The sequence below is a fragment of the Octopus sinensis genome, linkage group LG10 (assembly GCF_006345805.1).
Source record: "Octopus sinensis linkage group LG10, ASM634580v1, whole genome shotgun sequence".
NCBI lineage: Eukaryota > Metazoa > Mollusca > Cephalopoda > Octopoda > Octopodidae > Octopus > Octopus sinensis.
Window position 1 is genome coordinate 22,383,896 of NC_043006.1, and position 15,367 is coordinate 22,399,262.

At 40.0% G+C, this 15,367-nt stretch overlaps 1 long non-coding RNA gene across 1 annotated transcript in view; it reads right to left on the reverse strand.

Moving 5' to 3' along the window:
• The window catches only part of LOC115216584, an 80,635-nt gene that overhangs the window by 52,570 nt on the left and 12,698 nt on the right, over positions 1-15,367 (reverse strand). The window lies entirely within an intron of this gene.

Sequence of the window (15,367 nt, forward strand, 5' to 3'; positions counted from 1 at the left end):
TGTGTCTGTGAGTGTGTTTGTGGATGCAGCAACATGTGGAAATAACACATTCCCGTGCCTGACCAGACCTTATCCCTCCACCTAGAATCACCATCCTCACTCTCTTCTATTCCACCTCAGTTAAAGAGGTCACTCTTGGTCCTTGACTTTACAATTTATGAGGCAGTCGTTACTAATGCTGTTACGATGAAATAAAACGCACCAGCACACTTTGTAAAGTGGTTGGCATTAAGAAGGGCACTCAAAGATAGAAGCAATGCCAAAGATGATGTTAGCGCATAATGCAGTCCTTCAACTTGTTAGACCCTGTCGGACTGTGAAAGCCAGGCCAGCCTGAAAGCCAGCCATTAAATGATGGTGATGTTGATGATGATGATGATGATGATGATGATGATGACAATGACGGCGATGACGGTGATGATGACAATAACAGCGATGACGGTGATGATGACAATAACAGCGATGACGATGACAACAAGGATGATGATGATGTTGACGACGACGACAACGGTGGTGATGACACACACATGCATGTATGTGTACATACACGCGTGCACACACATACACACTGTCTCACACACACACATACACACTGTTTCACATACACATACACACTGTCTCACACACACACATACACACTGTCTCACATACACATACACACTGTCTCACACACAAACATACACACTGTCTCACATATACATACACACTGTCTCACACACACACATACACACTGTCTCAGACACACACACGTGTACGCATGTGCATATGTGTGTATGGAAACATGTATGAATATTGATATTTTTCAGATTACCATGTGCGCGAAATAGTGCTGAGGTTGATGTTCGTAGCATGAGATTATGACTGGCCACTGAGTGCTTTTGAATGCTTGTGAAATATAAACAACCCCACCACCACTTATCTGTAAAATAGATTGGGAACAGGAAGAGCATCCAACCATAAAATTCTGCCTCTAAAATCAATCATCATCCTGGTCATGTTTAACTAGAATGGGAAAGAATGATATATGATAATGATAACTGAATGTGGTAGTATTTTAGCGCTCAAAGATAACACTCTTTTACTCTTTTACTTTTTTACGTATTTCAGTCATCTGACTGTGGCCATGCTGGAGCATCGCCTTTTAGTCGAGCAAATCGACCCCAGGACTTATTCTTTGTAAGCCTAGTACTTATTCTATCGGTCTCTTTTGCCGAACCGCTGAGTTACAGGGACGTAAACACACCAGCATCGGTTGTCAAGCGATGTTGGGGAGACAAACACAGCCACACAAACACATACATACACATACATACATATATATACATATATACAACAGGCTTCTTTCAGTTTCGGTCTACAAAATCCACTCAGAAGGCTTTGGTCGGCCCAAAGCTATTAGCAGAAGACACTTGCCCAAGGTACCACGCGGTGGGATTGAACCTGGAACCATGTGGTTGGTAAGCAAGCTACTTACCACACAGCCACTCCTGCGCCTAGGGGTAACTTAATTTTTGTCCTTGGGTAGAAACTGTTATTTCACGCTCAGAGTTGCTGAAGTATGGAATAAACTGCCTGCGTCAGTTGTTGACTGCCATGACACTGCATCCTTTAAGACCCTCATGCTTTCTGAAATCCGCTGAAACTACACCTGATTATATATACACTTTAGATGAGTTGTAGTGCACCTGAGCACTGTACACAATTATTATTATTATTATTATTATAACCCCTAGAAAGTATATAAAATGGTTAATATTTCCTTCAAACTTTGGTTTTGTTTCATTTATTCAGACTCCAAAGAATCTCCCTCAACACATGGCTATGATACTCCCCTACTACTCCTGCTCATGATCAGAGATTCACATATTGTCAGCCACTGAGGAACATGCTCAAGTGATTAAGGTTAAACAACTGACATGCAAATCTGTAGTATTGAGCAGAATATTTGTTATAACGATATTTCTGCTTCAGCAATTCAGTGCTGAATCTGTCTGAAAGGTATTGAAAAATAGGTCAGTTTCCAAGCATTGATGTCCAGGTCACAAAAGCAAAGTTTGAAGGGAATAGTTGTCATTTTCTTTGATTTTCAGATAGAAGCAAATAGGAAATAACACTGCTTAAAGACAAAAAAATTAAAAATAAAAATTTTGTTCATAGGTGTAGGAGTGGCTGTGTGGTAAGTAGCTTGCTTACCAGCCACATGGTTCCACGTTCAGTCCCACTGCGTGGCACCTTGGGCAAGTGTCTTCTACTATAGCTTTCGGCCAACCAAAGCCTTGTGAGTGGATTTGGTAGACGGAAACTGAAAGAAGCTCGTCATATTATATATGTATATATATATATATATATGTATGTGTATATGTTTGTGTGTCTGTGTTTGTCCCTCCAACATCCCTTGGTAACTGATGCTGGTTTGTTTACGTCCCCGTAACTCAGCGGTTTGGCAAAAGAGACCGATAGAATATGTTCCAGGTTTACAAAGAATAAGTCCTGGGGTCGAGTTGCTCGACCAAAGGCAATACTCCAGCATGGCCACAGTCAAATGACTGAAACAAGTGAAAGAGTAAAAGAGTATAATTAGTCTGTTGGTTAATGCTTGCAGAATAGTTTATTCTGTTAATGTTCCATATCGCTGAATGTTCTGACCTTGGTTTGATGCCTGCATGACAAAGCAATTATAGAACTTAATTACATCAAATGGAAGTGGGGAGCACTCTGTATTCCTGCCCTGCCAACAAGACTGTTAGTAAGTTAGTTAGTTAGTTAGTTAATTTTTTGGCTCAAAAAGCAAAAAGCAAGGCCATGTAGGTGGACATGGAGTTATATACAGGGTGGTGTTCATGTAAAGAGTTCAGGCCACTTGTGGTCAAGGGAGACTTTGAACCGAGCGGTCGTCGGCATCTTCACCATCTCGTCCGGCAGCTTATTCCACGGATCCGCAACCCGGACGGGGAAAGCCCCTCTCCTTCGATTGAGATGAAATCGTTGCAGATAGAGCTTTTTGGAATGACCCCACAGCCGACGCTCTGGAGCAAGAGTGAAGAACAGCTCTTTCGAGAGGTTACACTTTCCATATTATTTTTACTGTTCTAAATTAATACTTAAAATATCTAATATCATTTCTTGGCAATAGGAAGGGCATCCAGCCATAGAAATCAAGACAAAGGACATGAATGAGCACTGTTCTAATGGAGCAGTTTCTCTCAATAATAGATGCCTTGGACTATAACAACTCATCTTACTCATGCCAGCATGGAAATGTAAAAGTGAAGCCTAGTACATATTTTATCAACCCCGACCTGATGGAAAGCAAAGATAACCTTGGTGTAGTTTGAACTCAGAATGTAAATATGGTTGAAATGTTGCTAAGCATTTTTCCCAGCATGCTAATGATTCTGCCAGCTTGCCACTTTACTGAGAATATAAATATTATCCAAACATCTCATTCATGGTCTACTTCTAGGTCTCCTGCCAGCTGGAAACATCTGAATCGTGATACTTTCCTGTCGCATTCAAATTCTATTTTTTTTTTCTACGCCCTTTTTCAAACCTAGCCAGGCTCATGGGCCCGGTTTCCCGGTTTCTGTGGCATATGTGTTCCCCCCCAGCTGGACAGCACACCAGTCCATCGCAGCATTACTCAAGAAACAGGAAGAAAGAGTGAGAGAAAGTTGGGGCGAAAGAGTACACCAGGGGTCGCTACCCCACCCCCACCCAACCCCTGCCGGAGCCTCGTGGAGCTTTTTAGGTGTTTTCGCTTAATAAACACACACAACGCCCAGTCTGGGAATGGAAACCACGATCCTCCGACCGCGAGTCCGCTGCCCTAACCACTGGGCCATTGCGTCTCCACGCCAGCATGGAGAGTAGATATAAAATAGTGACGATGATGAGATGATGATGGTGATGATGTTGATGATGACATGATGGTGGTGGTGGTGGTGATGATGATGATGATGACGACGACAATGATGATGATGATGATGGTGATGATGATGGTGATGATGATGATGATGATGATGATGATGATGATGATGATGATGATGAGATGATGATGATGACGATGATGATGATGATGATGATGATGATGATGATGATGATGATGATGATGACGATGATGATGATGATGACGATGATGATGATGATGTTGATGATGGTTTATATTAAAATCTTTGGAGTTAACTCATGGCATCCAGCTATGTTTTATTGATTTAGATCTCAGAAATACAAGTCTTTACATATTAACTATGGAAGTAACAGTAACAGTTTAGAGTTGTACTACGGATGCATCCGGTTCGTTTTTATCTAGTAAAATAGAAAAGAAAGTAGAAATCTATTAGTAAGCAAGGATCAATGCTGAAGATGATGATGATGATGATGATGATGATGATGATGATGATGATGAGGGTGATGCGATATGGATGATGATGAGGAGTAGAAAAGGAAGATTGTAATAATGCTGATAATGTCAAAGGCAATAATGGCAGTAGTGGTGATGATGGCGATGATGATGATGACGACGACGACGATGATGATGATGATGATAATGATGATGATGATGATGATGATGATGGCGATGATGATGATGATGATGATGATGATGATGATGATGATGATGATGATGATGATGATGATGATGATGATGATGATGATGATGATGATGATGATGACGACGACGACGACGATGATGACAATGATGACAATGATGATGGTGGTGGCGGTGGTGGTGGTGGTGGTGGTGGTGGTGGTGGTGGTGATAGTGAGGGTGATGATGATGGTGGTGGTGATGAGGGGGATGGTATTGGTTATGATTTGTTTCGTCAGCATGTGATATTTCTTATCTTGTTTAAAAAAACATAAGTTGAGACTAATACTGAAGATACATTGACAATCTCTTTAACAGTTGGATATTACATGCATGTCTATATTTGTGTGTGTGTGTATGTAATATACGTATGTACAACATACATATTAATACATACATCAGCATATGTAGCTTGATCTGCTTAAGGATTGGCATTGATATTCTATCAAATTATATGCTTCAAATCTTCATACACTCAGAGAATACAAAACATATATGTAGTTGTGTGTGTGTGTGTGTGTGTATGTGCTAGTGTGCATGTGTGTGGGTGTGATAGATAGATAAATTGATAGATAGATACATACATACACACATACATACATACATACAGACAGACAGACAGACAGACAGACAGACAGACATATTAGAGTATGGTGACCCTACTTATGGCATTGATTACTTAGGGCATTGACCATATAGTAAATGTGCAACATGGTTAACAGTCTGTATAGAAGAAAGAGAAATGAAAGATAAAGAACCAGGCTGAGAGTGTTATAGAAGAGAGAGTATGATGGGAGAAACAAAGTGATAAAACTGAGAGTGTGATAGAGGAGGGAGTAATGAAAGAGAGACAGTGACAGCTACATGACGGTTGTTGGTAAGGAAATTGAATAGAAAAATATCAAGTGATATGAGAGGTAGGAGAGAAGAGAGAATGACTGAAGGTAGAGAGGGTGATTAAAGGGGAAGCAATGCAGTAATGGAAGTGATAGCAAATTTTTTATCTTTTTAGTCAGGAGAAAAGGCAGTTCCCATGACCTGTTACAATACCTCCAAGACTAGTAAAAAGGAAGGTGTTGACCTGCCTAAATGCTCACAACAAAGTAGACTTTGCTAAAAGGGTGCAAGGTATCAGCCAGTGATGTTCAACCAAGTAATGAATTAAGTTTACCACCCAAATAATCCATGGTTAGATTTGAACCCAAGATGCAGAGACTGAATGTATGGTATCCTGTCCAATGTTCTTACAGTTCTGCCAGTCCACTATCCTAGATTGGTACTTTTTTCATGACCCCAAAAGTATGAACTGCAAAGTTGACCTCTATAGGATTTGAACTCATAGCCCCAAGTGTCAGAATAAATACAGTGAGACAGTCTCTCCAACACTCTAACAATTTGCCCATGTATCACAACAAGGAATGGTAGATGGAAGAATTTTGTAAAATCCAACAGAATTTCTTTGCTACTAGAGATAACCCAGGAGAAGGTGAAGAGAAAAATCAGATATTTTTGTTAATGAAGAGATGAAGGCAGATTAAGTTTCTCCTTCATGTCAAGAAGTACAACAAACACACCAGGATCCAGGACTTATCATGAGAAATTATCTTAATTGGAAAAGGTAAAAGTTGTGACACTATTTGCTGTAATTTTGTGACTTTAATGTTGAAAATTTAGCCAAAACACAGGCTGCAATTGTCAGACCTACTTCTAATGATACATTTGTGTCTCAGTGTATGGATTAAAGAAGCACAGGAATCCTAATAAGAGACACTGGACATGATGTAAACCCATGGCTTGTAGAAACTAATTGGTTTCAAATTTTGACATAAGGCAGCAATTTCAGGGATGGGGTAAGTTGGTTTCATTGACTCCAGTGCTCAACTGGTACTTATTTTATCAACCCAGGGAGGGTGAAAAGTGAAGTCAACCTTGGCAGAATTTGAACTCAGAACATAAATGCAGACAAAATATTGTAAAACATTTTGCCTGACTTGCTAATGATTCTACCAGCTTGTCACCTTTATTGCAGTAACTAATTAAAAGTGATTTGTGATCAGTTAACAATGAAATGGACTTGTAAGTCCTAATCATCACTGAAAGTCACAGAGTGATACTGGAACTGAACCTAGTAGAAGGTACCAAGACAAAGGTCATGAGATTGATGATAGAGAGTAGAAAGCTTTGTTGTTACAGTTGTCAGAGTAAAGCAAACATTTGAACTGAATGTCTGGAAGAATTACTAAGGTTAAGTAAAATCAAGGAAAATAATAAAGTATTACAGTAAAAGAAATTACAGATCCCAGTTTCAAGAGCACCAGCAGCCAAATGTCTGAGGATAAGAAATTAAATATCTTTAGGCCCAGTTTCACAAATAGATGAGTATATACTTTGTCCCTTTGTGGTACACTCTTGCATCCCCAAAGTCCATCCCCTCCTCACCGTGGTGGGGACGCTGGCAACGGGTAGTGTCAGAGCTATGCTGTCGGGAACTTCGGTTCCTGGTAGGGCCACCCAAGGCAGATTGGTCTGACACCGAGTGGTATTAGGGCCACAACCTGGTGAAAATCCTTGGAGTGTCTGTTTCGGCAACCGGCGGCTCCTCGGTCGTTCTGTCCCTGTGTTTGTGGACAATCCGCAGCAGACAGGATGTCTCTACATGCGGGATTGTTGGGGACCACTTGTGAAATTCATATTCCCACGAAACTTCTTCCACTGCCATGGTTCAAGATGCCTCGAGGGTGGTGGAAAAAGCTGACTCAACCTGCCCAGGGTGAATGTCGCCACAAGTACAAGTAAGTAAGTACACTCTTGTAGTATCACATCATCATGTGATGAGGAAGAAATAATAATTACAGATAAATATTCACAAGCAGTTGATGAAAATACAAAAGGCAAATGGAGGAAAAAACAGTTATCCAAATAGAAGGTTCAACATAAAACAAAGAAAACAGGTAAGGAACAATTTCTTTGAAACAACATTGAACCATCTTCAGGAAAATAACAAAGAAAATGAAGAGGAAAAAATTTATGGAAGCAACTCCACAACTCTGGTGTCATGGACTCTCTAAAGAAGTTAGAATTATACACAAAGAATTAAGTTTAGAATATAAGTAATATGCAAAGAATAAGTTTCTAGTAAGCCTAAAATTAAGACATTATACCAAACTTTAAAAGAGAATACCACCAAGATATTGGTGATTTTCAACACCAAATACCTCAAAAAATGCTTACTGGTACATTTAGCTGCACTTGCATAAAATTTAAGAAAGTGTTTAAGAAATAAAACATGAAAGTTTTTGCTAGATTGAATCAAAACATTTTGTGGGGTGGCCCCTGACTCAACCTTCTTTCTTTAAGTCATATCTAGTTTTAATTATTGTGTTTATTGAATTTTTTATGTATTTCCATGCAAATATGCATGCATGTTTGAACACATTTGTGTGTGCATGTATTCTAGATTTGGCTAAAAGAAAATATAGGAGGATCATTTACTTATGATTTTATTCAACATATTCCCTTCTCAGATTTACACACTTATTGCAGCGGTCCTTCAGTTTTTCTAAGTCCTGTAAAAGAACTCAGAAGGTTGCAGCACCCTTAAAACCAGGAACTTTTCACCATCCCCTCATATATGTATACATGTATGTATGTTTGTATATGTAGGCATATATGTGCATGTATGTGTGTGCATGTGAGTGTGTGTATTTTTAAAATCCTTAATACATCCTTCCATACATTGTATAACATCTCTCACCTTTCTCTTTGAAATTTGTATAAACCATTTTTTGCACTCCAAATTCATATTTTTTGTATCTCATTGAGCTCTTGTAGAAGAACTTATAGTTAATTATTACTACTACTACTATTATTAAAGTCCATGTTTGAGGTGTCATAACAGAACCAAAAGCTGATTTACCTGATTTACTTCTCTTAGCAATTCTATGTACTTATATCACTGAATATACACTCTTGTAGATTTAATCATCCTCTTCATTATCATCATGATTGTGATTGTCATCATCATCATCATCATCATCATCATCATCATCATCATTTATATCTGATTTAGTGATTCTCTCTTCATTAAATTGGCTAGTCCAGTGAAGACTCTGCTTTGCTGATGAGGTTAGTATAATATCGAAATATGTCTCAAGTTGTGTCCTGTACTTTCACTAATATTGGTTTCAATTTTGGCACAAGGCCATCAATTTTAGGGCAGGAGGTAAGTTGACTTCATCAACCCCAGTGTTGAATTGCTACTTATTTTATCGACCCCAAAGGAATGAAAGGCAAAGTTGGCTTCAGTTTGAGGAACCTTCCTCTCTTCCTACCAATCAGAACAAGCCATTAAAGGATCATTGAAGCTACCTTCCTTCTTGACTAAAAGATACAAAAAAGAAAGAAAAAACCCACTTGCATTTTTATGAGTTTAATACATAACTTACTGATCTGGCTTCTGATTTTTCTAAGGCAGGCTTTTCATATCTCCTCTTTAAAATGAATAATATTAAGCACCAGCAATATCCTAGGGTTAAGGCACTCAATTATATCCTCCTTCTATAAGTATTGATCTTGGGGTTGCTTAAATGAAGTTAATATTTCTGTAATTATTCACAAGTCTTCACTTAGACCAGAGGTTCTCAACCAGGATCCATACAAGGTTTTGTGGAGTTCACGGATGCAACATTGTAAATTGGGGGCCATGGAAAAATTGACCTTCAGACCAGTAAAATTTATGTGCAATAAACTGGTTATACTCCTACAATACACAAAACATTTTAACAATTTTATTCAAGTCCTAATAATATTTAATTATAAAAATACAAAAGAGATTTTTTTAAACATCAAATGGCTATGGGATAGGGGCGGGGGTCCACACAGGTAAAATAGGAATCAAAAGAGTCCATAAGCAAAAAATGGTTGAGAACCCCTAACTTGTACCAAGAAAAATATACAGCTATCCCCAGGTATTTTACCCTACCAATTGGTACCACTTATTGCTCTGCAGGTATTCTACCAAGAAGGCGGCAAGCTGGCAGAAACATTAGCACACTGGGCGAAGTGCTTAGCGGTATTTCGTCTGCCATTACATTCTGAGTTCAAATTCCGCTGAGGTCGACTTTGCCTTTCATCCTTTCGGGGTCGATAAATTAAGTACCAGTTACGCACCGGGGTCGACGTAATCGACTTAATCCATTTGTCTGTCCTTGTTTGTCCTCTCTGTGCTTAGTCCCTTGTTGGCAGTAAAGAAATAGGTATTTCGTCCGAGTTCAAATTCCGCCGAGGTCAAAATTTGCCTTTCATCCTGTCAGGTAGTGATTTCATACCAAGGTCGATTTTGCCTATCATCCTTTCGGGGTCGATAAATTAAGTACCAGTTACGCACTTGGGTCGACGTAATCGACTTAATCCATTTGTCTGTCCTTGTTTGTCCTCTCTGTGCGTAGTCCCTTATGGGCAGTAAAGAAATAGGTATTCTACCAAGTCAAATAGTGTTGTGCACTAGTATCCTAAAGTACTAACCTAATCTGATGGTTTCATGTAACAATAAATCTAGAGACCTACTCCGTTAGATGCTGTCATGTATTACTATCTCCCAGTCTTTCGTATTCCACCCAGACAAATGATATCGTGTACTGCTATCTTCTGGTACCTTACCCAGATGAATACTATCATGTGCTGCTATCTCCCAATATCCTGACCAGACAAATGTTACAATGTACTGTACTGCTGTTTGATGGTATTCTCCCCCAGTACAGTGCTTTAATGTACTGCTATATCCAGGTATTCTACCCAGACAAATGCTGTGATGTAATATAAAATCAATCATGTGTGTTTGTATGTTTCTATGTCTGTGTCAAGTTGACATCACCAGAAAGAAGCTGATGAGCCAGAGAGAGAGAGAGAGAGAGAGAGAGAGATTGGTGATAGAAAGTGAGAGGAAACTAGCATGAGAGAGATGGGGAGGAGGGGAGAGAGAAGGTGAGAAAGAGAGATGGTGAAAGAGAGTGAGGGGCAGCGAGCATGAGAGGATAAAGGAGGGGGGAGAGAGAGAGAGAGGGAGAGAGAGAGAGAGGGGAGAGAGAGAGAGAGAGAGAGAGAAAAGAAATGTGAGGAAGGGGAGGGGCAGCGAGCATGAGAGAAAGAGGAGGGAGGAGGCGAGAGAGAGAGAGAGAAAGAGAAGAAATGGTGAAAGAATGAAAGCAAGTGAGGCAGCGAGCATGAGAGAAAGAGGGAGGGTAGAGAGAGGGAGAGAGAGAGAGAAGAGAAATGGTGAAAGGAAGTGAGGGGCAGCGAACATGAGAGAAAGAGGGAGGGAGAGAGAGAAAGGAAAAGACTGTGAGAGAAGCAGCTAGTATACAAGAGAGAGAGAGAGAGAGGAGAGAAAGTGATGAGGGAAACGAGGAGAGAAAGGGGAAGGAGAGAAGTGGGGAGGATACAAGAAAGAAGTCGGAGTAAGGGGAAAATAGGGGTGATAAAAGATAGGAGAGAAAGAAAGAAAAGGGGAGAGAAAGAGGGGAGAGTAAACAGGGGAGAAAGAGAGAAGAGAGGGAGGAGGGAAAGAAGGGTGAGAAAGGAAAAAGAGAGGAGAACGAGAAAGAGGGGAGAGAGAAGGGAGAGAAAGAAAGACAAACTGTTATATGCTGCTAGTATAGAATGAGAGAGAGAGTGAGAGTGAAGGAATAAGGGAGAGTGAGTGAGTGAGTGAGTATGTGTGTGTGTGTGTATGTGAGACAGAGAGAGAAAGAGTGAGAAAGAGAAAGAGAGAAAGAAAGAGGAGATGAGACACATTAAGAGATGCAAACCATAGGAGGGGGAGAGAGGGAAAGAGAGAGAGAGGGAGAGAGAGAGGGGATGGAGAGGGAGACGGAGAGTGGGAGAGAGAGGGAGAGAGGGAGAGAGAGAAGGGATGGAGAGGGAGACGGAGAGTGGGAGAGAGAGGGAGGGAGAGAGAAGGAGAGAGAGGGGGAGAGAGAGGGAGACGGAGAGGGAGACGGAGAGAGGGAGAGAGAGGGAGAGGGAGAGAGAGAAGGAGAGGGGGGAGAGAGGGGATGGAGAGGTAGACGGAGAGTGGGAGAGAGAGGGAGAGGGAGAGAGAGAAGGGGAGAGAGGGGGAGAGAGAGGGGGTAGCATGAAAGAATGAGGCAGAAGTTGCAGTAAACAGCAAAAGAAAAGAAGAGAGACTTTTATATTCCAGCTCAAAAACATTGTGATATTAATATATCTTAAAATATAAACACACACACACACACACATATACACACACACACATACCACTTATTGTGGTAAGTATATGTATGTATGTATGTATGTATGTATGTATGTATGTATGTATGTATGTATGTATGTATGTATGTATGTATGTATGTGTGTATGTATGTATGTATGTGTGTATGTATGTCTGTCTGTCTGTATGTATGTATGTATGTATGTGTGTATGTATGTATGTATGTATGTATGTATGTATGTATGTATGTGTGTATGTGTGTGTGTGTATGTATGTATGTATGTATGTGTGTATGTATGTATGTATGTATGTATGTGTGTATGTATGTATGTATGTATTTATGTATGTGTTGTATATGTATGTATGTATGTATGTATGTGTGTATGTGTGTGTGTGTTATGTAGTATGTATGTCTGTGTGTATGTATGTATGTATGTATGTGTGTATGTATGTAGTGTGGTGTATGTATGTATGTATGTATGTATGTATGTATGTATGTATGTATGTGTGTATGTATGTCTGTCTGTCTGTCGGTATGTATGTTGTATGTATGTTGTGTGTATGTATGTATGTGTGTATGTGTGTATGTATGTGTGTATGTATGTATGTAGTATGTGTGTATGTATGTCTGTCTGTTGTCTGTATGTATGTAGTATGTATGTATGTATTATGTATGTATGTATGTATGTAAGTATGATGTATGTGTGTATGTATGTATGTATGTATGTATGTGTGTATGTATGTATGTGGTGTGTATGTAATGTATGTAGTATGTATGTATGTATGTATGTGTGTATGTATGTCTGTCTGTCTGTATGTATGTATGTATGTATGTGTTATGTATGTATGTAGTTATATGTTTGTATGTGTGTATGTGTATGTATGTGTGTATGTATGTATGTATGTATGTATGTATGTATGTATGTTGTATGTAATGTCTGTCTGTCTGTTGTATGTATGTATGTGTGTATGTATGTATGTATGTATGTGTGTATGTGTGTATGTATGTGTGTATGTATGTATGTATGTATGTATGTATGTATGTATGTATGTATGTGTGCATGTATGTATGTATGTATGTCTGAATATGTGTATGTATGAATGTATGTATGTATGTATATATATGGGGGGAATTCACACAAAAAACACAACAGACGAAGACAGGTGATGTAGACAACTAACAGATGTATTAGTACAATGCTCAGGAAGTGAAAAAGTCTTTAACATTTCGAGTCTACGCTCTTACACAGAAAGGAACACAGAATGAAAGAGTGTGTGACAGAGAGAGAGAGAGAGAGAAGGCACGTGGTGGCCTGGTGGTTAGAGTGTTGCACTCATGATCGCAACATCGTGGTTTTGATTCCCACACTAGTAGTGCATTGTGTTCTTGAGCAAAACACTTCATTTCACATTGCCCCAGTCCACTCAGCTACAAATTGGTAAACTTACAACAGACTAGCATTCCTTTCAGAGAATATTTTGGCCTACCTGCCTAGGCCAACAAGGTGGCATTATTTGAATGCTACAACATTGCAGGAAAAGTGCATTGTGATCAGCAATGTATTACAACATCTGATAGTCTAATCCTGTGGTTCTGAAACAGGGTCCATATAACACTTGGTGGGGTCCATATATGATTTTGTTGTTAAAGTTTATGTGCAATAAATTTGTTATACTTCTACAATAGGCACAGATGTGGCTGTGTGGTAAGAAGCTTGCTTCCCAACTACATGGTTCCGGGTTCAATCCTACAGTGTGGCACCTTGGGCAAGTGTCTTCTATTGTAGCTTTGGGCCAACCTTATGAGTGGATTTGGTAGATGGAAACTGAATGTAGCCCATCGTATAAATATATATATATGTATGTGTGTGTGTGTGTGTGTGTGTGTGTGTGTATTCGTGTGTTTGTTCCTCTACCATCACTTGTCAACCAATGTTGGTGTGATCATGCCCCGTAGCTCAACAGTTTGGCAATAAAGACTGATAGAATAAGTACCAGGCTTACAAAGAATAAGTCTTGGGGTCGATTTGTTCACCTAAAGGCAGTGTTCCAGCATGGCCACAGCCAAATGACTGAAACAAGTTAAAGAATAAAAGAATAGAATACACAAAATATTTTAATAATTTTTGTATACAATTCCTAATAATATTCAGTTAGAGAAATACTTTAGGATGATTCTTTTTATATATAGTGACCGAGACCTTTGGAAATATGCTGTGCTTGAGAAGACCCAGCAAGCCAAGAGGGACCATAACCTGTGGCCTATGTCAGTGGTGTAACCAGCCTACTTATGCATACCTTTCTTTCATTGGATACTAATCTCTGCTTGCGAAGACCTGTTGAGAAGTGAAATCACAATCAAAATCAAATTCGCTGACATGGCCGATGACAGCACCACCTGACTGGCACCCATGCCAGTAGAACATTAAAGCACCATCCAAGCGTGATAGTTGCCAGGGCTGCTGACTGGCTCCTGTGCCGGTGGTATATAAAAAGCACCATTCGAGCGTGATCGTTACCATCGTTGCCTTACTGGCACTTGTGCCGGTGGAACGTGGAAAGCAACATTCAAATGAGGTTGTTGCCAGTGCCGCTGGACTGGCTCTTGTGCAGGTGGCACATAAGAAACACCATTTGAGCGTGGCCATCGCCAATACTGCCTGACTGGCCCTCGTGCTGGTGGCATGCAAAAGCACCCACTACACTCTCAGAGTGGTTGGCATTAGGAAGGGCATCCAGCTGTAGAAATTCTGCCAGATCAGATTGGAGCCAGGTGCAGACATCTGGCTCGCCAGTCCTCAGTCAAACCATCCAACCCTTGCCAGCATGGAAAGTGGATGTTAAATGATGATGGTGACGATGATGATGATACATTAAATGGCTGTGTAGGTCCATTTGAGTAAAATAGAAATCAAAAGGGATCCAAAGGTAAAAAAATAGTTGAGAAACACTGGTCAGGTCAAAACAACGATACAGTGAATATATATTTATAGTCTATTTTATTCTCTTTCTAGAATATCTACTTAGTTCAGTCATTTTCACTGTGGTCATGCTGGAGCACCACCTTAAAGGGTTTAAGCCTAGTACTTATTCTAATGGTTTCTTTCTTGCTGAACCACTAAGTTATGGGGATGTAAACACACCAACATCGGTTGTCAAAGTGATGGTGGGGAGACAAGCACAAACACAACGACACACCTACATAGATATATACGTATATATGTATGCAATGGGCGTCTTTCAGTTTCCATCTACCAAATCCAGTCATAAGGCTTCGGTCAGCCCAAGGTTATAGTAGAAGACATTTGCTTAAGGTACTGCACAGTGGGACTGGAGCTGGTACCACGTGGTTGGGAAGCAAGCTTCTTACCACACAGTCATGCCCGCACCTATAAAAATGATGCTTTCGCTTGTCCAGGATGTACAATATGCACAATTATTTTTGATATCTCTCTCTTTTCTCTTTTACTCTTTTACTTGTTTCAGTCATTTGACTGCGGCCATGCTGGAGCACCGCCTTTAGTCGAGCAAATCGACCCCTGGACTTATTCTTT